This window comes from Bombina bombina, chromosome 12, assembly GCF_027579735.1.
Source record: "Bombina bombina isolate aBomBom1 chromosome 12, aBomBom1.pri, whole genome shotgun sequence".
NCBI classification, from domain to species: Eukaryota; Metazoa; Chordata; class Amphibia; order Anura; family Bombinatoridae; genus Bombina; species Bombina bombina.
The window spans coordinates 67,407,251-67,433,952 of NC_069510.1; positions in this window are offsets into that span (position 1 = coordinate 67,407,251).

Here is a 26,702-nt window from a genome sequence, read left to right on the forward strand (position 1 = left end):
AAACTACATTTGCATGGTTGTAATTCTGGCGATTCTGCTTGAATCACCAGCATGGGAGCGTGCATACTGCATCTACTAGAATGACATAGGGTGTATGGTGCAGTTCCTATTGGACGATGCACCTGTCTGTCAAATTGAGATTACAGACATTTTCAGACAGAGGCGGCCGGGGCACAGGTAACGGAGCGGCTTTAAAAAGTAATATTTTCATTGAAAAAAGTTTTATTTAAAAAAAAATTCAGGCATCACTGTGCACATACCGAGGAGTACTTCCAAAGTTTTAAATTTCATAAGCTTGAGTTTACCATCACTTTAAACACTGCTTTACGTGATATGTTTGTTATTGGACTCATGGGCCTCTATTTATCAAGGTCTGTCGGACCTGATCCGACAGTGCGGATCAGGTCCGACAGACCTTGCTGAATACGGCGAGCAATACGCTTGCAGTATTCAGCATTGCACCAGCAGCTCACAAGAGCTGCTGATGCAACGCTGCCCCTGCAGACTCGCGGCCAATGGGCCGCCTGCAGGGGGGTGTCAATCAACCTGATCGTACTCGATCGGGTTGATTTCCGGCGATGTCTGTCCGCCTGCTCAGAGCAGGAGGACAGGTTATGGAGCAGCGGTCTTTGTGACCGCTGCTTCATAACTGCTGTTTCTGGCGAGCCTGCAGGCTCGCCAGAAACACGGGGCATCAAGCTCCATTTGGCGCTTGATAAATATGCCCCATGGACAGTACAGTACAAAAGAGACTATTAGCAGAGGATGATTTAACACTAAAGCATGCTATAGAGATAGCTACAGTCATGGAACTTGCTGCTAAAGATACACAAATGCTCCAGGCCCCAGCACAGGCAGTTTGTGATAAGGAAATAGATGTCTTTCATACAAGTGTGCACCTAAATAAACAGTATCCAGCTAGACAAGGGTCACAGACAGCATGTTACAGATGTGGTGACACAAATCACACAGCAAATGCCTGCAGGTTTAGGAACAGCACCTGCTATGGGTGTGGGAAGATTGGTCATACAAAGAGAGTGTGCAGAAGTTCCTTAAACAGAGATAAAAGTAAGAAAGGCAGCAAGTCACGTGCAGCTTTTCATGTGCAAGTAGATACACCACACACAGATTCAGAGGAAGACAAACCGTTATACACATTACAGATCTACAGCCTTGAAAATAAAATTCCAGAACTGCAAGCAAAGGTGAAAATAGATGGTAAACCTCTCATTATGGAAGTTGATACAGGAGCAGCAATCTCTGTTATCACAGCTGCTGATTGGAACCGCCTGGGACTAAGACAACCACTTGTTCCAACAGCTGTCACCATGCAAACATATTCAAATTAAATAATAAAGCCTATTGGGTGTGTATCACCTACAGTGACATTTAATGGGATAACTAAAAAGCTACGCCTCTACATTTTACCTAAAGGAGGACCACCTTTGGTAGATCCTGGATCCAAGCATTGGGCATGCCAAAGTTACCACAACAGTTACCGCTTAACAAACTGCTGGACCAAAGTGGCAATTCAAATTCTTCTTGGATTAATTCACTAAAGCACAAATATAAGACTGTATTTGATGGGACCATAGGTTTAGTGAAAGGCAAGCAGATTCAGCTTCACCTAAAAGAAAATGCTATTCCAAAATTTTGTAAACCAAGAGTTGTACCATTTGCACTTAAACCTAAAATTGAAGCAGAACTAAAAAGACTACGAAATCAGGGGATTATTGTTCCAGTTTCTAGCAGTGAATAGGCTTCCCCAATAGTTTCTGTCAGAAAACAAAAATGGGGACATTCGCATCTGTGGAGATTTCAGAGTGGGCCTTAACCCTCAATTACTTTTGGATCAGTATCCTTTACCATGGATTGAAGAATTGTTTAGTTCTGTGGCAGGGGGTGAATTTTTTTAAAAAATTGACTTGCATCAAGCGTACTTACAGTTAGAGGTGCATCCAGACTCCAGACACCTGTTAACTATCAACACTCACAAAGGACTTTTTCAGTATACGCAGATGGTGTTTGGCATTGCCCCAGCACCTGCAGTGTGGCAATGGATAATGGATGAGATTCTGGCAGGTATTCCACATACCCACTGTATGTTAGATGACATGCTTATCACCTCTGAAAATGATGCTGCTCATAAAGCCAATGTTGAAGCTGTTTTACAGCGCCTACAGTTAACATGGAAAAGTGTGAGTTCTTCCGTGAAAGTTTAGAATATTGTGCACATGTAGTGGACAAGACTGGTCTCCACACAACTGCTGAAAAAGTGAAAGCGCTGGTTCATGCTCCCACCCCTGTTAATGTATCTCAGCTACGTTCTTATTTGGGGTTGCTCAATTACTATCACAGATTTTTACCAAATTTGGCTCATTTACTATATCCACTACACCGCCTTTTAGATAGTAAAAACCAGTGGGCCTGGACTGACTTATGTAAACGAGCATTTGAATGCTCTAAGCAACTTCTTCTGGAGTCAAGACTCCTTGTCCACTATGACCTTAAGAAGCCTTTGGTACTAGCCTGTGATGCTTCACCATATGGTTTAGGCGCAGTACTTTCACACATTATGCCCGATGGTTCTGAACGTCCTGTGTCTTTTGCGTCCAGATCTCTAACTCCACACCAATGGTACATCACATGACAGCATCTTCTAAAATCATAGAAACCCCTCCACAGCCTTTAAATCTAAATTCCAAAGTGATTGCTACTTATACATGCTCTGATTCTACCTTACAGGAAATTAAGTCTTTTGTTCAACATGGGTGGCTAAAGTAGTTCACTCTGACCTTCAGCCATATTTTACAAGGAAGAATGAAATTGTGCATGACTCAGGCTGTCTGTTATGGGGGTCACGAGTGATAATTCCAACTTTACTGCAAACATTAGCATTAAAGTTACTACACAGCTCACATCAGGGTGTAGTAAAAATGAAGCAAAGAGCACGAGAATATTTATGGTGGCCTAAATTGGATACAGATATTGCTTCTTATGTAGCTGCTTGCAATGCATGTACACAGACACAGCGGAATCCCAGCAGGGACACCTCAAAAACTTGGCCATGGCCAAATGAACCTTGGACAAGAATACATGTTGATTTTGCAGGGCCAGTGGATGGACGAATGTATTTGGTGGCCGTGGATGCTCATTCCAAGTGGCCAGAAGTAGTTCACATGTCAAGTACTACAACACAACAAACCATTGCTGTTCTTTCCAGTATGTTTGCAAGATTTGGACTGCCACAAACTTTAGTCTCAGACAATGGTCCACAGTTCATATCACATGAATTTGAAACATTTCTAGCTACAAATAACATCAAACACTGTAAGACAGCTCTATATTTTCCAGCCTCTAATGGACAGGCTGAAAGATTTGTACAAACTTTAAAACGCCACTTAGCTGTCTCTCACAAATCAAAATTTAATCCAAACTCCCTTTCTAACTTTTTGTTTGACTATCAAAACACTCCCCATGCCACTACTGAGCTATCACCTGCCATGTCAATGTTTGGAAGACACCTAAGAACTCCACTGGATAAAGTTAGACTAGAACATTCCAAACAAGAGTTGAACACTTCTAGTGTTTTGTAATTTGTTCTTCATGACAGAGTTTAGGTTAGAAACTACCGTGGCCAGAATAAATGGATTCCAGCTGTCATTATACAAGGCATGGGCAACAGAATGTTTAAAGTTCAACTACAAGCTGGTGGTACAGTTTCCCGCCATGTAGAACAAATGAGACATAGATCTCAACCAACTACACAAATATCCAATGATTCAGATGGTGAGGATATCTGGCATGGATTGTGGTGTCCACCTGAATCTTCTGAGGATGAAAATACAATGAACACAACTGAAACAGATCAACCTCAGAATGATTCTGTCCAACAACAAAATATCACAGGTGATCAACAACTGTTGGGTACTCCTCCACAGACAATTTCTCCTGAACCAAATACTCTACGGCCCTCTAGACACAGAAGGCCACCTTCTAGATGGCAATGTGAGGATTCAGTGAGAGATTATTCAGCAAGGAATGACCTAATCCGAAGACGGAGATATTGCAGAAAACATAACTGTGACTAAAATCTAGGCTGTGACCTAGGTCGTGTGCACATAGACTATAGAGATAAACTGTTCTAAGTTCAAGTGTATGGTTTAGTGATAAACATGTATGTCTATTACTTGTTGTATGTTACAATATTATCCACTGTCTGTTTTTTTTTTTTTTTTTAGAAAAAAGGGGATGTTAAGATTACTGCAGTTTTTACTGTATCTTTGCACTAACCTTGTCTCATCATTATATGTTAGAAAAGCTGCAGCTTAAAGCTCAGCTCACCACACCCTCTGGGTGTGTCTAGGTCTCTGTGACATCATGAGAAGCCATGTTAGTTTTACTGGTGAACCGGTTAGTGAAGAAGCCATGTGGTTGTAGCTGAATAAAAGTTTATCTAAAGTTCCTGCTGCAGAGTCTCAGTGATATGTGCAAGACCCATCTGATACAAGGTAACAGAACACAACTGAATGTTCTAATCCTGACTACACAGAGAAGATAACAAAAATGTATTTTATGTTTTTTTATGTCCTGAATAAATAAACATTTCTTGTCATACTTAAGAAGTGTGTCCCTTACAACCAGTAAAGCAAAGGTAGTTGCATTTTTCAGCCTGTGAAGATCAGTGTGAAGTAAAAAAAAACAATACTGAAGTGTTAGTTTCAGGTTAAAGGGATATAAAACAGTATGTTTCATTGTTGCACTAAGCAATAGTTTATACTTAATAAAAATCATTGCAATATGTATTACTTATCATTTCAGTTTTTGTTTTCACTTCATTTGTGCAGGTTCCATCACTTTCTGTCACAACGCCACAAGAGGACTGTGGTCTCTAGAGGAAGCAAATGGAGTAGTTTAACCTTTGAAGTGGTTGCTAGGAGACAATCAGATTGAGCTCGCATTCTATTGCCTGATCGGAACAGCCAATAGAATGCAAGCTCAATCTGATTGGCTGATTGGATCAGCCAATCGGATTGAACTTGATTCTGATTGGCTGATTCCATCAGCCAATCAGAATATTCCTACCTTAATTCCGATTGGCTGATAGAATCCTATCAGCCAATCGGAATTCGAGGGACGCCATCTTGGATGACGTCATTTAAAGGAACCGTCATTCGTCGTTCAGTCGTCGGCCAGGATGGATGTTCCGCGTCGGAGGTCTTCAGGATGCTGCCGCTCCGCTCCAGATGAATGTCGATAGAAGATGCCGCCTAGGTATTTTATTTAATTAATTTAATGATAGTATAGTGTTAGGTTTAATTGTAACTTAGGTTAGGATTTATTTTACAGGTAATTTTGTAATTATTTTAACTAGGTAACTATTAAATAGTTCTTAACTATTTAATAGCTATTGTACCTGGTTAAAATAATTACAAAGTTGCCTGTAAAATAAATATTAATCCTAAAATAGCTACAATGTAATTATAATTTATATTGTAGCTATATTAGGATTTATTTTACAGGTAAGTATTTAGCTTTAAATAGGAATAATTTATTTAATAAGAGTTAATTAATTTCGTTAGATTAAAATTATATTTAATTTAGGGGGGTGTTAGTGTTAGGGTTAGACTTAGCTTTAGGGGTTAATACATTTATTAGAATAGCGGTGAGCTCCGGTCGGCAGATTAGGGGTTAATAATTGAAGTTAGGTGTCGGTGATGTTAGGGAGGGCAGATTAGGGGTTAATACTATTTATTATAGGGTTAGTGAGGCGGATTAGGGGTTAATAACTTTATTATAGTAGCGGTGCGGTCCGCTCGGCAGATTAGGGGTTAATAAGTGTAGGCAGGTGGAGGCGACGTTGAGGGGGGCAGATTAGGGGTTAATAAATATAATATAGGGGTCGGCGGTGTTAGGGGCAGCAGATTAGGGGTACATAGCTATAATGTAGGTGGCGGCGCTTTGCGGTCGGCAGATTAGGGGTTAATTATTGTAGGTAGCTGGCGGCGAAGTTGTGGGGGGCAGATTAGGGGTTAATAAATATAATACAGGGGTCGGCGGTGTTAGGGGCAGCAGATTAGGGGTACTTAAGTATAACGTAGGTGGCGGTCAGCAGATTAGGGGTTAAAAAAAAATAATCGAGTGGCGGCGATGTGGGGGGACCTCGGTTTAGGGGTACATAGGTAGTTTATGGGTGTTAGTGTACTTTAGAGTACAGTAGTTAGGAGCTTTATAAACCGGCGTTAGCCCAGAAAGCTCTTAACTACTGACTTTTTTCTGCGGCTGGAGTTTTGTCGTTAGATTTCTAACGCTCACTTCAGACACGACTCTAAATACCGGAGTTAGAAAAATCCCATTGAAAAGATAGGATACGCAATTGACGTAAGTGGATCTGCGGTATGGAAAAGTCGCGGCTGAAAAGTGAGCGTTAGACCCTTTTTTGAGTGACTCCAAATACCGGAGTTAGCCTAAAACCAGCGTTAGGAGCCTCTAACGCTGGTTTTCACGGCTAACGCCAAACTCCAAATCTAGGCCTCAGATAGTTATAATAAATGGTAATGGCACCATATGTTATTATGTTTAGTACAATATATAATTACACATATTATAATACATTTTGTAGACTGCAGCTCACATATGAATGTGCTATGGTGTACAGCTGCCTATAGTCTTTATATCAAAAAACATTCAGCGAGGATGTTATCAATTCTGAACCTTAGGTTATCAGCACAAGAAATATTTTGAATATTTATCTCAGACAAATGAGTTGAAATCCCAGATTTACACTGATGCTTACTTAGTTTGGGGACAGCTATTAAATAAACAGTCACTATTATCTATATTTTATTTTTAGCTTCAGGACTAAAAACAGTATTTTTTTCCCCATGATTGTCAAGTACAGGGAGAATTCCCTCTGAACATTAAACTTTTGCGGCTGATATGTATGAAAATTTATGGTATACAATTCTCAGTGGCGTCACTAGGGTTGGTGTCACCCGGTGCGGTAAGTCATGGTGTCCCCCCCCCCAGAAAGCAGACACACACAAAAACACAGGCAAACACACATACAAACACTCAGACACACTTAAAAACATACTCAGATGCACACACAAACACTCGGAAACACACTCAGACACACACACAAAAACACACACACAAAAACACTGAGACACACAAAAACACAGGCAAACACACATACAAACACTCAGACACACTTAAAAACATACTCAGATGCACACACAAACACTCGGAAACACACTCAGACACACACACACAAAAACACTGAGACACACAAAAACACAGGCAAACACACATACAAACACTCAGACACACTTAAAAACATACTCAGATGCACACACAAACACTCGGAAACACACTTAGACACACACACACAAACACACACACAAAAACACTGAGACACACAAAAACTCAGACACACACATACAAAATATGTAAACTGCACTGCATTAATTATGAAGCTCATGCCTAGAGCTGCTCCCTGGCTCAGCAGAACATCAAATGAAAGATAAACAGAGCACTCTAAAATAAATCACTGAAGAAAAGGTTTAGGCGCAAACTATGAAAATTCTGCTCTCTGACCCTGTTCCAAGTCTGTCAGTGCACAGCCCTGGACCGCATATCACTGAGCAGTGAGCACAGATAGGCAGACAGGTTTAGGCTAGCAGCGCAACTTTGCAAGCCCCACGGCAAACCCACAACATTCATAGTGAAATTGGGCAGGGGAGGAGCAAAGTACAAACAAGCAAAAGCAGTCGGGAAAACTATTTGTTGAAATTGCAGCACTGGCTCAAGGGGCACAAAAATTGTGTGTCTACAACTTCCCCAGTTCCACTAATGTTCACAAATGCCAGCCTCTAATAAAATAATCTATGCATCTCATAGTGACGCCACTGACAATTCTTATAGATTTGAGTGAGCTGTCATACTGGAACATCTCTGCAAAATAAACAAGTATATGTACATAGAGGGATATCGGTAACTGACTCCTCTATGGAAATAATAGTGGGGACAGAAATATTTTGTTCTATATTTGCACTTATATAACCAACACGGTTTTGTTAATATACTTTTACCTCTGAGATTACCTTGATGTAGATTTATCACAGTGCGAGAGGACATGATACAATGTAGCGTATCATTTCCGCTGCACATCGATAAATGTCGACAGCATACACTGTCGGCATTTAGGGTGTCATCAACCCAATCATATTTGATCAGGTTGATTTCTGTCCGCGGCCTCAGAGCAGGCAGACAAGTTATGAAGCAGCGGTCTACAGACCGCTGCTTCATAACTGCTGTTTCCGACGAGCCTGAAGGCTCACGTGGAAACAGGGGCATCAAGCTCCATACGGAACTTGCTAAATCGGCCCCTACGTATCTAAGCCGATGCACACTGCCCCTTTATTTCAGTTCTTTTGACAGACTTGCATTTTAGCCAATCAGTGCTGACTCATAAATAACTCCACGGGAGTGAGCACAATGTTATCCATATGGCACACATGAACTAGCACTGTCTAGCTGTGAAAACTGTCAAAATGCACTGAGATAAAAAGTGGCTTTCAAGGGCTTAGAAATTAACATATGAGCCTTCATAGATGTAGCTTTTAACAAACAATAACGAGAGAACAAAGCAAATTTGATGCTAAAATTACATTGGAAAGTTATTTAAAATTGCATGCCCTAACTGAATAGTGAAAGTTTCATTTTGATTAGACTGTCCCTTTAAGTGTTTAGTTATTTTCAATTATTTTTGTTATTTATTTTTTGGAAAGTTGTTAAAAATTGCATGCTCTGTCTGAATCATTAAAGTAAAAAAATGTAGAGTCATATCCCTTTAGTTATCAAAATGGTAGCCATGCAAACTTATGGTTGCTGACGTGGCAAAGGGTAAATGTCACTTCTGCAATAAACTTGTTTAATGTTGAGTAAGAGTTTTAAAATAATGATGTGTCCCATATTCAGCATCTCTTAAAGGGCATACACATTGCAGCCTTTTAGTGACCTAAAAAAACTTGCAGATTAGTAACAGAAAGAGGAATGAGTATACAGAACGCAAGCAAGCAATGTACTCAAAACGAAATGGGGAAGTGAGAAAAGGAGTTCCTTATTGGGAGTGCTGCGTTGCTATGGTTACCTACAAAACATATTTAGGACCAGGTGTCCTGTAAATCTTAGTTTTAACTCAAGGAAGAAAACTGTGAATTCTGCGTTATATAGAAGGAACATTAAAGCAATTTGTGAAGGACTAAATTAAAGAAGCATGAAACCCACATGATTTCATGATTCAGATAGTGCAGGCAATTTCAAGCAATTTTCTAATTTACTCCTATTACCAATTTTTCTTCATTCCCTTGGCATCTTTATTTGAAAAAGCAGGAATGCAAAGCTTAAAGGGACATGAAACTTTTTTTTCATGATTTAGAAAGAGCATGCCATTTTAAACAACTTTCTAATTTACTTCTATTATCTAATTTGCTTCATTCTCTTGATATACTTTGCTGAAAAGCATATCTAAATAGGCTCAGTAGCAGCTGATTGGTGGCTGCACATAGATGCCTTGTGTGATTGGCTCACTCATGTGCATTGCTATTTCTTTAACAAAGGATATCTAAAGAATGAAGCAAATTAGATAATAGAAGTAAACTGGAATGTTGTTTAAAATTGTATTCTCTACTTGAATCATGAAAGAAAAATTTTGGGTTTAGTGTCCCTTTAAGAGTCGACCCCAAGAACTGCCTAGTGCAGTTCTTTTGTTTTTATTTTAAAAAAATGCTACTTATTTTTTAATACAAAACTATAATTAATGCCTACTATTTTGAGGGCATTTGGGGCACTTCTAGAAAATTAACCAGAGTTTGCGGTAGCAATAACCAGCCGCTTGTAACAACTGGTTAATTATTGTGCGCCCGCAAATGGGCAAATGTATAATCTAGCCCTTAGTCATTTGTTAGCCTGACAGTATGATAGTTATATCCTGTTCTGTGTGCATATTTTCTTTTTTTTCTTTCTCTCATATAGTGTCACCATATTATTGTACTACATAGTGCATAGCTGTGTTCTTTTACAGTACATTTAGGAGATTACTTCTGTGTTGGTCATATCGGCAGTTTAAAAAATAACTTTATTCTAAGACAAGACCATAATAAATATGGCAATCTATTATGCAAGAGGGCTATTAACCTTTAATATTATTCATCTCCCATAACAAATTGTAATGATCCTACCTCCTCTCCTCATATATGATTCTTTAATCAATAACACTTAAAGAACAGAGGGAACCCCCCATTTTTCTCTCTCCCTTCATGTCGATATTTGTCGGAGTTTAGGCAATCTAATAGATCAATAAAAAGCAGTATGATGTTAGCACTAATGAGCTTGCTTCTGCCCTGTTGTCAGCGGCCGAGACAGGGGTATAACGAGCCTTACATTTTATATATACTGGATTTAGTTTTTTTTTGTTTGGGGATAGGAATGTAGCCCCCTAGTGTATTTCAATATCTACCTTTTCATTTTTTTTGCTTTTGCTTAAATTATGTGAACTGTCTTTAATACTGATTAAAGGGACATGAAACCCAACAATTTTCTTTCATGATTCTGATAGAGAATACAATTTTAAACAACTTTCCAATTGACTTCTATTATTTAATTTCTCTTGTTATCCTATGCTGACAGATTTATCAAGGTAAGCTCAGGAGCAGCAAAGAAGCTAGGTTCTATCTGCTGATTGGTAGCTGCATATATATACTGATTGTCATTGGCTCACCCATTTGTTCATTTAGAAATCAGTAGTGCATTGCTTCTCCTTCAACAAATGATACCAAGAGAATGAAACAAATTAGATAATGGAAGTGAATTAGAAAGTTATTTAAAATTGTATTATCTATCTGAATCATGAAATAAATTTTGTTGGGTTTCATGTCCCTTTAAATTCACAAGTTTACTTTGAGATATATATATATATATATATATATATACAGTATATAAATATATATATATATAATATATACAGTATATATATATATATATATATATATATATATATATATATATATATATATATATATATATAAAACATAGCTTGTACCTAATTACATCACCCCATAATATGTGAGAGGGTCAAGCGCTTTCTTACCTTACTTTAACTTATTACGTAACTTAGATTCCTCTTTATAACTTTAGTGTGACATTTAATCATTTGGTGTTGATGCGTTCTTATATTTATTTGCATATTATTTACAAGTCCAAAAGTGACCTCCACCTTTCCTCTTTTCCATTCATTAATAATCCTCCTCATATGTCAAGATATCTATACTTTAGGCCCAAGAGAGGCCATGTTTGAGAGGAGGGATTTGTTATATCTCAATATTCATAATTATACTTTATAAAACTTGAGGTTTGTTTCGATGATTTGCACTATTGTAGTTCCTTATTACAGCATTGGAAAAGATATACTTGTTATTCAACATTATTTTATACATTTTCTCTATTGTAATTCTTGTGCACAAAATGATAAAGGAAAAAAAAAAAAGGCTGCCAATGTCTGCCTCCATATCGGGGTATTACATATACGTTGCCGGCATTTCATAAAGTACCGTAAGTCGGATAAACTAGCGATGTCCAGAAATAAGCGTGAATACAAATTTTGGGAGTCACCAGTAACTTACGGCACTTTAGAAACTGCCGGAGCCTAAGAAAAGTAAAAAAAACATAAAATCTCCTGTAAAAGTATAACACACCTCCCAAAAATAAACCCAACACGTAAAACCCCTATATCCGCCATCAAACCCACATCGGAACTACAACGCAATATGCCTAATTAAACTATTAACCCCTAATCCACAATTCACCCACATCGCGATCAACCTAATAAAAGTATTAACCCCTAAATCCGCCAACCCCAACATCGCAAACTACCTATTAAAACTATTAACCCCTAATCCGCCATTAACCCACAATGCAAAAAACCTATTAAACTATTAACCCCTAATCCGACAAACCCACACAACGCAATAATGCTAATAAATCTATTAACCCCTAAACCGCCAAACCCCACAAAGCAAATAACTAATCACTAGGCCCCCTAACCTAACACTCCCTAAATTAACCCCATAACATAAATTAAAATACAACTAAATTACAATTACATTAAAATAAAAAACCTAACATTACTTTAAAAATAAAAAATACCAAGTTTAAATTAAGCTAAAATTACAGAAAATAAAAAAAGTCTAACATTACAGAAAAGAAACAAAATTATCAAAAATAAGTGTTATCCTTTGTGCGGAGGAGAGTGAAGATCCCTAATGTAGATTGGGCCTAGTTGGTGTCGAGGCCCTCCGAGAGCTGCGATTTACAAAAAAGCAGATATTGAGCTGCACAGTACAATAGACCCTTTGCCATGGAGGAGTTATATATTATGCTGCGGACCTGCATGGAGGATCTTGAGAGGGGATTCTGTGAGAGAATAGATGGCATTATCATGTCCGTGAACGTAATGAGAGACGACCTGAGGTCTAGAAAGACAACAGTAGCTACAGCATTGAACTTCAAGACGATCACTATAGGACCTACCTCTTACGCATTCACTTGTTTGCCGATAGCGGATGATGAGGTGAGACGGGAGGACAAGCGCCTTCGAGAGCAGCCGCTTGAGCCACAAATCCCAGCTGACTTGGTCCCTCAGAGATGTAGCCCAGCTGCGGCAGTAAGCGCCTCTAGAATACAAGATGTTATTGTGTGTGGCGGTGAAGTTAAAGCGATCCTGCAGGTCTGCTCAGAAGAGGAATGTGCCTGGAGTTGTATCTGGATGGATGCCTGGGGAAGTGCGGTAGGCTCCCCGGAGTGTTGCCCGGGCCTATCTAGAATACCTGTGAAAGTTGCAAGAGACTTACAGTGCACTTCTTTAATCATCAACACTCCGCATGCAGTAGTCACTTTCATGCTCACTCGAGGCAATCTAAACTGTATTGGTGTCCCCATGATCTTCCACCTAACGTGCCTCCTCACATTGAGCACAGACTGGAGACTGATATATTTTTGCACTGCCTATGTTCCCGTAGATCAGGTGTAGGTTGAGAACTGCGAGTAAGGTCATTGCTACCTATGACCAATATATTACTGTTATTAAGTTACTTCAGTTACCCCCTCTTGTTTTTTTTTTTTTACATGTTAGTCTAAGATCATTGGTATCTCAAAATTTTTGTTTATGTTTTATCTCTACATTTGTGTATCATGGCAGGGGATTTAGACCTTTTCCCAATTATGAGGCGTACTACAATACAGATAATAAACCTTCTATATATACAGTATTTACTACCTCCCTTATATACTGATAGGTACATGGAAACATTTTTTTTTTTTTTTATAAATCTTTTATTATAAACAAGATGAATATACAATCACATAAAATACGTACAAAATTCCTTATGCAAACTTAAGTATTTCTAATATACAGGTGTAATGCCCATTTGGGCTAACAGCCTCTATAAAAGACCTATTAATATTTATGCCTAACAACACAAAACCCACACAAAAAATAAAAAGAGGGGGGAAGGGGGGGATTGAAACGGAGGGGGGTTCCTATCCCTCTCACCTCTCCCCCCCCCCCCCGCTACACCTGAGAATCTCATATATCTATATTTGGTTTGTATGTTTAAATTCTTCCCAGTGGAAACAAATTAACTGAAAGACCTCTTCTCTCTTAGATCTTAGGTAAGCGTATTCTTCCAACATTAATAATTAATTAATTCTTGAGAATAGCATTTCCCTATCCGGGACATTTGTTTTTTTCCAATTTCTGGAAAATAAGGATTTTAATCCATTTAGTACAAACATTATAAGTTTAGCTCTTATTTTACAAATACCTTTAATGGGTTTATTTAATAAGGTTGTATATACCGGTATATCCAATTGTAAATCTTCCTTCCCGCTTATCTGCTGAATGCATCTGGAGATTACTCCCCATGCATTTTTCACCCTAGGACAATCCCACCATATATGTTGCATGTTACCTATCCTTCCGCAGCCTCTCCAACATTGATTGGAGGTGTTAGGATAGATGCTATGTAATCTAGCTGGAGTTAAATACCATCTAGTAATTATTTTATAATTTAGTTCTTGAATATTAGAAGAGGAAGAAGATCTAGCTACATTTGCAAACATAGACAGCCATTCTGATTCCTCTATTTGTAGCCCTGTCTCATTTTCCCATTTTTGTATATATCTATGTTTTATAAATTCTTCTGATGTATTAAGGAGTTTATAACTAAATGATATGGTACTTCTTATAGGGGTTTCATTATAACATCCTTTTTCAAAAATGGTTAATTGCCGAGTTAATTTAGCTTTTTCTGGATGGTGTTCCAAGAAGTTATGTATTTGTAAATATTTTATCCATTTGCCATAAGTTCCTTCAGCCAGATTCATTAAATCCTTTTGGGGTTTAAGCCTCCCATTATGTATAAATTGAATTAGTGGTATAGTTTGATATGATTTTTGTTGACTGTAATAACTGGGGATATGCCCCCTTGAAATTCAACATTATTTGTAATCGGAAGTAGGGGTGGTTGACATGTTAGGATATTCTGTTATAATTTTTTCCCAATTTTTGAAGATGTGCTTAATCATTGAGAACTGCATGATGTTTGAAGGCCTTCTTTCTATTGGGGTCCATATTAATTTATTTATTAATTGTTGTGGCATTAGATTGTTTTCTAACTGAACCCATGCTTTATTCTTGTAATTAATATGCCAATCTAATATCCTTTGTAATGTTATTGCTCTATAGTAATTTTTAATATTTGGTACTCCTAACCCTCCTTTTTTCCTTACCATATAGAGAATAGAAGCTTTAATTCTAGGTTTAGTTTGTTTCCAAATGAAGGAATTAATATAGGATACGTGGAAGAATATTCATTTTTACAGTATGTATCTGCCCTAACCATGATAGCGTTTTTGACCTCCCTGTTCTAAGATCTGTTTGAAGGTTGGTCAATAAATTAGAGTAATTATCAGAAAAAAGCTGTGCGTCATCTACTGATAATTGTACCCCCAGATATTTTAAAGAGGTTTCTTTCCAGATGAATGAACTACATGCTTTACATTCGCGGTAATCCCTAGGTGAAATCGAAAACTTAATCGCTTCCGACTTATTCTTGTTAATAAGAAAATCTGAATATCTCCCAAATTCCTGCAAGGTAGATTCTATGTTTTGAATGGACCTTACAGGGTCCGTTATTGTTTACAGAACGTCATCTGCGTACAATGAGATCTTATATTCTTGTTTCCCTATTTTTATACCTTTAATGTTTAAATCAGAACGAATTTTGGCTCCTAATATTTCCATGGAAATGACAAATAACAAGGGGGACAGGGGACAACCCTGTCTTGTGCCATTAGAGATCTTAAATGGTTCAGAGAGCACCCCATTAACTTTTACTTTAGCTGACGGTGATGTGTACAGATGGAAAATATGTTGTATATTTTTTTCCCCAAAACCAAATTTTTTAAGTGTTAGTTGTAAAAAGGACCAGTCAAGCCGGTTGAATGCCTTTTGATCATCTAATGAGAGTGTAACCAAAGGTATCTTATATATTTTGGCATATTTTATTATATGTAATGCTTTAATAGTGTTGTCTCTTGCTTCTCTTCTCGGTACAAATCCTACTTGGTCAATATTTATGATTTCAGGTAATATTTTATTTATTCTATCAGATATAAGTTTAGCATATATTTTTACATCATTATTCAATAATGAGATTGGTCTATAACTTGCTGGTACTTTAGGATCTTTGCCTGTTTTAGGCAATACTGTGATCTTAGCTTCTAGCATTTCTTTTGCTAAGAGGGATTCTGTACCTAAAGAGTTGAAGTAAAGCAAAAGTTTAGGGGCTAGAATCTCAGAAAAAGTTTTGTAATAATTTGAACTAAATCCATCTGGCCCTGGACTTTTCCCTATAGCCAATCTTTTGATGGTCTGTATAATCTCTTGTAAGGAAAAAGGTTTGTCTAACATTTTTTTTTTTTTGAGTTTCCGAGATAGTAGGTACATTTGTTTCATTAATGTAGTTGGCTTTATCTATTAAAAAAAATTAGATTTATTTTGTGTATCCAGATTATATAATTGTTGATAGTATCCCTGAAATTCATTAGCTATGTCCTGGCTCCCTATCTTATGGTTACCTAACCCATCTATTATTTTAGATATATATATTTGCAACGTTCTTTTTTTTAATGTTCTTGCTAGCAATCTCCCGGCTTTATTGCCTCCGTTAAAAAAAACCTTTTTAAGTTGTAAGGCTCTACGTTGTACTCCCTTATCCAAGAAGGAATTGAGCTTTTCCCTTGCATCCTTAAGGGAGTCCGTAAGTTGTCTATTATAAGGGTCTCTTTTGTGTTTATGTTCTGCCTTGTAAAGTGAATCCATAAGGTGTTCATACTGTTCTCTTACTTGTCTATTTATTCTGGATTTATGTTTGATAAATTCTCCCCTTATTACCGCCTTGTGCGCTACCCACCATGTACTAGGAGAAGTATCCTCTATATCATTGATACAGAAATAGGTTTCAATAGATTTTGATATGGATTGTCTTATTTGAAGATCCTTTAAAAGGTTATCATCTAATCGCCATTGATATGCTATTATTGTCTTTTGAGGCCAGCTTAAGTCCAAAGAAATGAGAGAATGATCCGACCATGAAATATTATGTATTTTGGCATCTTGGACTAAAGTATAACTGTTTTGGTCTATTAAGAAATAGTCAATATGTGAATATGATTTTGAGGTGATGAGTAGAATGTGAAATCTCTAATAGCTGGATGGAGTGTCCTCCAAACATCTATTAGAGACAGGGAAAGAAGATTCGTTTGAACTGATTTAATAATATATTTAGAAATATTACTTTTAGATTTGGAACAGTCCTCTACTGGTTCCATTGGGATATTAAAATCTCCCCCTATAATTAAGGTACCCTTTTGCATATCTAATATTTGGTTACAGATTTTTTTAAAGAATAATTTCTGACCTCTATTTGGAGCATAAATATTCACTAATGTAACTGGTCTATTATACAATAATCCTACTAAACAGATGAATCTACCTTCTTCGTCCTTATCCATTTGGATAAGTTGAAAGGGTATATCTCTATGAATCAATATACAAACCCCATTTTTCTTTAAATTATTTGAATTCTGGTATATAGTAGGGAAAAAATTATTTGTGAATTTGGGTTCTTTATTTCTAGTGAAGTGAGATTCTTGCACGAAAATAATATCGCCCCTTTCTTTATAAAAGCTGTTTAATGCCTTATTGCGTTTCTGTGGGATATTAAGACCCTTTGCGTTTTGGGATAATAAACGTATCTTTCTTTTATTCGTCTTCATTTTTTAAAGACAATACATTTCTCCAAAGGTATATGAGAAAGGTATATGGGGGAGGATAAGGGAAGGAGACAGGAACAAACAAAAAAAAAAAAAACAAAAAAAAAAAGGAAAACCACATATAACCCACCCCTGACATTGAATTGGGGAAAATGAAACCGACGAATGGTTCTCCTCTTATGGCAACTATTCTACCTTGCTGCCAAGGTTATCATTATTTAACTATTCTATGTCCCATAGTTCTCCCTATTATATAGAATAACCAAACCCTTCTTCACCAAAAATTTACATTTTACATTTTTTTTTTTTAATTCTCTTCTTTTTTCCCCTTCTCTTTTTCTTCCTCCTTCATCTCCTCCCCTTTCCCTTTTACTCTTTCCCCCACCTCTTGTAAGGGGTTAAAATATTACAGATTTAAATACAATATATTCCTCCCATGTATTAATTAAAACATTTTTTTTAAAATGCATTACAGAGTCCATTATTATACTTCAAGTATAAATAAATACTTAACGTGACTATTAAGTGTTGGTTTAAGGATATATATTCCATATAGCAAAGTTACTGTTCAAAAACATAATTTATGTAAGAACTTACCTGATAAATTAATTTCTTTCATATTGGCAAGAGTCCATGAGCTAGTGACGTATGGGATATACATTCCTACCAGGAGGGGCAAAGTTTCCCAAACCTCAAAATGCCTATAAATACACCCCTCACCACACCCACAATTCAGTTTAACGAATAGCCAAGAAGTGGAGTGATAAGAAAGGAGCGAAAGCATCAAACAAGGAATTGGTATAATTGTGCTTTATACAAAAAAATCATAACCACCACAAAAAGGGTGGGCCTCATGGACTCTTGCCAATATGAAAGAAATGAATTTATCAGGTAAGTTCTTACATAAATTATGTTTTCTTTCATGTAATTAGCAAGAGTCCATGAGATAGTGACGAATGGGATAGCAGATACCCAAGATGTGGAACTTCCACGCAAGAGTCACTAGAGAGGGAGGGATAAAATAAAGACAGCCAATTCCGCTGAAAAAAATAATCCACAACCCAAATCAAAAAGTTTTAAACTTATAATGAAAAAAACTGAAATTATCTATTTTCTACCAAAAACTGCTTCTGAAGAAGAAAAAACATCAAAATGGTAGAATTTAGTAAAAGTATGCAAAGAAGACCAAGTTGCTGCTTTGCAAATCTGATCAACAGAAGCTTCATTCTTAAAAGCCCAGGAAGTAGAAACTGACCTAGTAGAATGAGCCGTAATCCTTTGAGGCTGGGATTTACCCGACTCCACATAAGCATGATGAATCAAAGACTTTAACCAAGACGCCAAAGAAATGGCAGAAGCCTTCTGACCTTTCCTAGAACCAGAAAAGATAACAAATAGACTAGAAGTCTTTCTGAAATCTTTAGTAGCTTCAACATAATATTCCAAAGCTCTTACTACATCCAAAGAATGTAAAGATCTCTCTAGAGAATTTTTAGGATTAGGACACAATGAAGGGACAACAATTTCTCTACTAATGTTGTTAGAATTCACAACTTTAGGTAAAAATGTAAATGAAGTCCGCAATACCGCCTTATAGTTTTTTTTTTTAAATATATTCTTTATTGAATGAGGCACATTTGAGACAAAAACAATTATAGTTCAGAGACCAGTTCATCTTACAAGTTGCATTACATTTTTTTTCATATTGCATAAACAAGAAAGGAAACCGAAAAAAAAACAAGAAAACAAAAGCATAGATATTTTCCCTTCCCTTCCTCCTTTCCTGATAAATTGTCTCTTGTATTTCTCGATCTAACTACCCAAATGTGCTTCTTTTACTTTGGATTTATATAAAATAAAAATAATAAAAATGAAAATAATAAAAAATAATAACAGAAAAAAAAAAAAAAAAAAAGGAAAAAAAAGGAAAAGGGAGAAGGGTCCTCCCCCTCACCCCCTCCCATACCCTCTCACCTTAATATGATGTGGAGCTCCCCCCTTGGGATCTCCACAATATACATATGGCCCTAATACTTCCAGAGCTCTTATTTTCTTTCTTTCTCCTCCCCTCTCTCTCCTTCCCTCCCCCTCTCTCACCCCTCGAACACTTTTTTTCCCTTTTTCTTCCTCTCTTTCCTTTTCCCTCTTTTATTTTATTTTTCAAGAACGAATACACCATCATCTTATATATTAGACTTCTCTATACGAAGAATACCAACTTGGTGGAAATATGTCTAAAATAACTAGCTCTGCAAATGTCTCAGAGCTTAAAAAAGGGTACAGTATTTGTTTCTGGATCTGTGGCGTATACGTTTTAATTATAGGTAACCAACCTAGTATAAATCTTTTTATTTTATATTCCTTAACACTCTTAATATGAAAAGATTAAAATATAATTTGATTTTGAGTTTCTTTGATTATCCTGGATAATGAGGGTGCAGCTGTAGATTTCCAATTTTTTACTATCAACTGTCTTACCAATAATATAAGTGTATTTAGTATTCTATCTTGTATACCTAAGTCAGCTATATGGCTTTTTAAAAACATAACTGATTCTATGGTAAGATGTATATTTATCTTGTAAAGTTTATTTATCAAAAAAACTACCTTCTCCCAAACCTGCTTCATTTTAGGGCAGAAATAAAACATATGGAGAATATTTGCTTCCCGGAAATTACAACGTGGGCAAGTTGCTACTTGTGATGGAAACATTTTCATTAACCGGGCCGGGGTTATATAGAAATTATTGATAAGTTTAATATGGGATTCTTTCCAGCTCATGGATATAACCAAATTTCTTGTAATTGATATACTTGTATTCATTCTTGAAAGATCTAAATTAGGAATATTAACTTTCCACTTATCAAAGGTTTTGTTGTACGAAATCAGTCTCTGCTTGGCTAATAGGATATCATATAACAGAGAGATGGATGTGAAACCAGCTATATATTGGCATATATATACTTTAATATCCGTCCATTCCTTAAATTGATTCCTACCCCTCCTCATATCATCAATATAATGTCTTAATTGAAGATATGCGAAAAAAATAGTTCTAGGTAGGTCAAATAATTGGGAGAGGGTTTCAAAGGAGACCATATACCTGTCACTATCTAATACTTGGCCTATGTATTTCAACCCTTTGTCTGACCTTTTTCTAAAGATATCTTGGTTAATTCCTGGTGTAAAACTTGGATTACCTGTAATAGGTAAATACTCTGAATAACATGGGCCCATATCAAGTATACTACATAATTTATGCCAGGCTATAACAATATTTTTAAAAGAAATTAAACAGTCTATATTAGCAAGTAATTTTTTTGGCAAACAGTGTAAGATAGCTTTAAGGGAAAAGGGATATACAAGAAAGCTTTCCATATCATTCGATACCACCCCATTTACACCTGTCAACCATTCAATCGCTATTTTAACTAGAACAGATAGGTTATAAAGATGAATGTTAGGTAATGCCAACCCTGCCATTCTATATGGTTGGGTTATCCTTTTTAACGCTATTCTGGGTTTCTTTTCTTTCCAAATAAAGTTAGAAAAAGCAGAGTTTATTCTCCTTTGATCTTGTGTATTAATAAAAAGAGGAAGGTTTTGAAATGGATATAATAGTCTAGGAAAGACAATAGTCTTGATTAGATTTACTCGTGCTGATAAAGATAAAGGGAAGTTGTCCATAACTTCAAATCCGTAATAATTTTTTGAATCAGGGGAGAGAGATTTGCTGCATACCATTTATTAGGATTGGAGCTAAGTTTAAGCCCTAAATAGTTAAGAGTTTCTGTAATTTTAAACGGGATCTCTTGAAGGCTTGTATTTGTTTTATTTAACCACAATATTTCACTCTTATTACAATTTATATTATAGCCTGAAAATGAGGAAAAAAACTGTAAAGTATCTACTATTAATGGAATTGAATATTTAGTATTCTGAAGAAAAATCAACAAATCATCTGCATATAGCAATACTTTTAAATTAGTCGGTCCTATCTTTATTCCTAATATTACATCCCTAAGCCAGATTGCTAGAGGCTCTAGAGCTAAATTAAACAAGAGTGGCGATAATGGGCAGCCCTGTCTCGTACCTCTGCCCATTATAATTTTCGGGGAGAGCGCCCCATTAACGAGCAAGTAGGAGATAGGATTCTTATAAAGATTACGAATAAAACAGAGAAATTGATTTTGCAGCCCAAACTGTGACACTGCGCTAAAAAGGTATTCCCAATTAATCGAATCAAACGCCTTTTCGGCATCAAGTGTAAGAATAGCTAGATCCTGAGTCAATTGAGGATTCTTTGTTCCCTTTATAGACCATATGTAATCCATATATGTAACCAATTTTCTAATATTTTTTGAGGAGTTCCTATTTATCATAAAACCGGCTTGATCTGAGTGTATAATGTCAGGGAGACACTGAGCAAGCCTACCAGCTATTATAGAGGTTAATATTTTATAGTCAGCATTCAATACTGAAATAGGCCTATATGAGGCGGGATCTTCCGGGTCTTTTCCCTTTTTTAGGATTAATGAGATGTTGGCTGCTGAGAAATAATTTGAAATAGGCATATTAGATATAAAATAGTTATTATAAAGCTTTTGTAGAGTAGGTGATATATCCTCTATTAACATTTTCAGATATTCTGCTGGGAAGCCGTCTGGGCCTGCAGCTTTATTCAATTTAGCTTTTTTTATTGCCTCTATTACTTCCTCCAGAGATATAGGAGCATTCAACAAAATTAACTTCTCCTCAATTATTTTCGGGATTTGGATTTTAACCCAAAAATTTTCCTGATTTAGTAAATCACTTTTTTTCTCAGTGTATAGATTCTGATAATAATCATAAAAAACCCTAATAATATCTAAGTTATCAGTAAATCTTGTCTCCTTCTCTTTTACTGCTAGTATGTAGTTTTTTTTTTTTTTTCTTTCTATTTCTAACTAACATTGCTAAATATTTAGCTGAGCATCCATGAAAAGCCTTAAAATACATATTTAATCTAGTTTCCTCTTCTTGCGCTTTCCGTTTTAGCATAATATCTTTTTCCTGCCGGGCCTTAGTATATCTACTCCAATTTTCATTACTACGATTATTAAAAAAGCTCCTGTATGTGTTCCTGACACAATTCGTCAATTGCTTCTCGTTAATCTCTGCTTTTTTCTTTCTAGCGAATATATAGGCATTAATCTCTCCTCTTATGACAGCCTTAGATGCCTCCCAGAAATTCTCAATCAGATTATATTGAGCTATATTTAATGTGCAATAATCTTTCCACTTCTGTCTTAACCAGTTATTAAATCTAGTATCCTTGTATAGATACCTAGGAAAAAAGAAAGTATTTACTTTATTTTTAGTTTTCACTAATGCATCAAAATGGAGTGAAATGATTGCATGATCGGAGATCATTATATCATTTATATGGGCCTGAGATTTAGAAATAGACAGAGATTCAGAAATTAAAATAAAATCTATTCGTGAAAAGGTTTTAAATGACTTAGATTCACAAGTAAATTGAATTTTATCTGGATTTTTGGTCCTCCAGGTATCAATTAATTTTAAATGAGCACAAAAGTTTTTAAAATATTTGGCTTTTCTATTATATCGGGCTCGATGGTCTAATTTCAATCTCTCTAGATCAGGATATAAACACATATTGAAGTCTCCAGCTATAATGAGATTATGTTTAATATGTGGGAATAGTTTAACTTTCATATTGTCCCAAAATGAGGGGGAAAAACCATTAGGACCATATACATTGCATAATATTAGTTTTGTGTTATTTATTTGGACCTGTACAATTATATATCTAGCATCCCTATCTATCTCAATGTTCGTAACATTGTAAGTCAAATTTTTATTAAACAAAATCGCCACTCCGCTTTTTCTACCTTTACAAGGCGCTCCCAAAACTTCTCCCACCCATTTTGATTTCAATATGACTATTTCACTATTTTTTAGGTGGGTTTCTTGAAGACAAACAATACTGGGAGAAGATCTACCCAGTGTTCTTATAATCAGTTTACGTTTGGCCGGTGAAGAAATACCACCGACATTCCAGGATAATATCTTAAAATTGTTACATAACTCTGTCATATGTACAAAACTAAAATCCTAAATTCAACTGCATGAGGGGAGGAGGGGGGGGGGGGACAAGGGAGAGAGCACACAAAACAACAAAAAAAAAACAACAAAAAAACAAACAAAAAAAACCCCCCAAAAAAAAAAAAAAACCCTGACTTGGATAATATTAATAAAGCCTTAACTCTCTTCGCCTTACTTTTCTCCATTATTGAGCTTTCCCTCTATTTCTGAGAGTTTTCCATATTAGCTAGAAAATCTTTAGCTTCCATTATAGTATTAAGGTTTCTCCTTATACCATCCTTTTCTATAATGATTTTAGCTGGATATACCATGTGTGCTTTTACACCTTTGTCTATTAGTTGTGAACAATAGGGGGCCATATTTCTCCTCTTTGAGGCTGTCTCATTTGAAAAATCTTGAAATAAGAAAACTCTTTTATTTGCTATAGTAAATGTATCGGTTTTCCTGTAAAGCTTAAGCAACTCAACTTTGTCTTGAAACCTTAAAACCTTAAATAAACATACTCTATTTCTTAACGAGCCATCTTCATTATATTTCCTTGGGCCCACCCTATGTGCTCTCTCTATCTGTAATGGCAACTTAGAGGGGGGAAAACCTAGTAACTGAGGTAAAGTGTTAGCAGCAAAATTTAACAAATTTTCAAACTCTACTGTCTCTGGGAGACCCACTACTCTCACATTATTCCGCCTGGAGTGATCCTCCATATCTTCAAGGCGAGATTGTAAATTTTGAATCTTGGATTCTTGTTTAGTTAATATATTATCATGATTATTTACTAAATCTTCTACATCTGAGATTCTATTTTCTGCTTCTGTTAATCTAGCAGAAAATTGTTTTACCTCGACTGTAAGAGTATCTAAATTTGTAGAAATGTTAGAGAGATCTTTTTTTGATTGCCTCAAATTGAGGTGTGAAAAGCAAATTTATTTGAGCTAATAATATTGGGGAATCATTTGCGGATTCATTCATGGCCTCAGAACTGGCCTCAGGGATCTTATTACCTTTTTTTTCTCTGGATTTGGAAGGCATTATTGGTGAACTTTGTCTGCCTTGTGAGACAAATCTTTCCATTTAAAGGAAAAGAAAAAGTGATTGGGTAATCGTGTGATTACTGCTAGTGATAAGTGTGAGGGTGTATTTGGTGACTAAATGTGAAGTGTGACAAAACCTTCTAAATATCTAAATGTGAGAAAAAAAAAAAAAAAAAAAAAAAAGTGTAGTATATAAAACCAAAAAGGTGACAATTACAATTCAGTTTACAAAATTGTCAAAAAGTGTTAAGGTGGTGCTCGTGCGTATATATGCAGCCAAAAACTATGAAAAAAAAAAGAAAAGAAAAAGAAAAAACAACAACAAAACAATACCGCCAGACAATAGTCTAAATATGCTTATAACCTAAAATGCCTGGAACTAGAGCCTAACCTTCAAACAATCCTACTCCTTCCTCCTCCAGGACACCAACCAGTATATATAAAACAGAATTTTTAAAGCCTATGCAGCAGAGATATATCAATCTGAACTTTGCTATATCTAAACATAGATGTAGAATCCTTATAATTTACTTTTACCAAACACCTATATTCTTCTAATCGTGGGGCTAAAGAACAAAACAATGTTATACATACATATCATTATTTGCTGACCCTGATTCACTATCTATTTTGGGAACTTTAATGGGTCAATATAACCATTTTTTTAGACATCTTATACTTTTCCAGGCTTGATATACAGAGTATTTTTTCCTTGAAAGGATCCTGGTAATTAACAGATTCTCCCTCCTTCTTTCTATCCTTTCTCCCCTTCTCCTTCCCTTCCTCTTTCCTTCTTCTTCTTCCCCTCTTCTTACTCCTTACAACGAGCAAAAACACAATTCCCCTTATGATTCAAAGTTAGTTCCACAACAAGGTCTCGTACACTTAAGTCAATGCTACCAGCCACCTTCCTTCCCTTTATAATGTTTGATGTAGTAGTATTCAGCTCTCCACTTTAGGGAAAAAGGTGAAAAAACAAAATTTATGCTTACCTGATAAATTCATTTCTCCTGTAGTGTGGTCAGTCCACGGGTCATCATTACTTCTGGGATATTATCTCCTCCCCTACAGGAAGTGCAAGAGGATTCACCCAGCAGAGCTGCTATATAGCTCCTCCCCTCTACGTCACCTCCAGTCATTCGACCAAAGGACCAACGAGAAAGGAGAAGCCCAAGCGTGTAGTGGTGACTGGAGTATAATCCAAAAAATTTTTAAGCCTGCCATAAAAAACAGGGCGGGCCGTGGACTGACCACACTACAGGAGAAATGAATTTATCAGGTAAGCATAAATTATGTTTTCTCCTGTTAAGTGTGGTCAGTCCACGGGTCATCATTACTTCTGGGATACCAATACCAAAGCAAAAGTACACGGATGACGGGAGGGACAGGCAGGCTCTTTATACGGAAGGAACCACTGCCTGAAGAACCTTTCTCCCAAAAACAGCCTCCGAAGAAGCAAAAGTGTCAAATTTGTAAAATTTGGAAAAAGTATGAAGAGAAGACCAAGTTGCAGCCTTGCAAATCTGTTCAACAGAAGCCTCATTCTTAAAGGCCCAAGTGGAAGCCACAGCTCTAGTAGAATGAGCTGTAATTCTTTCAGGAGGCTGCTGTCCAGCAGTCTCATAGGCTAATCGTATTATGCTACGAAGCCAAAAAGAGAGAGAGGTAGCCGAAGCTTTTTGACCTCTCCTCTGACCAGAATAAATGACAAACAGGGAAGACGTTTGACGAAAATCCTTAGTTGCCTGTAGATAAAATTTCAGGGCACGGACTACATCTAGATTGTGTAGCAGACGTTCCTTCTTCGAGGAAGGATTAGGACACAAAGATGGAACAACAATCTCTTGATTGATATTCCTGTTAGTGACCACCTTAGGTAGGAACCCAGGTTTAGTACGCAGAACTACCTTGTCTGAATGAAAAATCAGATAAGGAGAATCACAATGTAAGGCAGATAACTCAGAAACTCTTCGAGCCGAGGAAATAGCCATTAAAAACAGAACTTTCCAAGATAACAACTTGATATCAATGGAATGAAGGGGTTCAAACGGAACACCCTGTAAAACATTAAGAACTAAGTTCAAACTCCATGGCGGAGCAACAGTTTTAAACACAGGCTTGATCCTAGCTAAAGCCTGACAAAAAGCTTGAACGTCCGGAACTTCT